Here is a 222-nt window from a genome sequence, read left to right on the forward strand (position 1 = left end):
TCTCCCCATGTTTTTCTTACCTCTCTCCATGTTTTTCTTACCTCTCTCCATGTTTTTCTTACCTCTCTCCATGTTTTTCGTACCTCTCCCCATGTTTTTCTTACCTCTCTCCATGTTTTTCTTACCTCTCTCCATGTTTTTCTTACCTCTCTCCATGTTTTTCTTACCTCTCTCCATGTTTTTCTTACCTCTCCCCATGTTTTTCTTTCCTCTCCCCCCCCC

At 42.3% G+C, this 222-nt stretch overlaps 1 pseudogene; it reads left to right on the top strand.

Moving 5' to 3' along the window:
- LOC109468068 overlaps positions 1-222 on the top strand; it is a 30,854-nt pseudogene that overhangs the window by 10,587 nt on the left and 20,045 nt on the right.

Source organism: Branchiostoma belcheri, unplaced genomic scaffold (genome assembly GCF_001625305.1).
Source record: "Branchiostoma belcheri isolate BF01 breed outbred unplaced genomic scaffold, Haploidv18h27 scaffold190, whole genome shotgun sequence".
Lineage (NCBI taxonomy): Eukaryota > Metazoa > Chordata > Leptocardii > Amphioxiformes > Branchiostomatidae > Branchiostoma > Branchiostoma belcheri.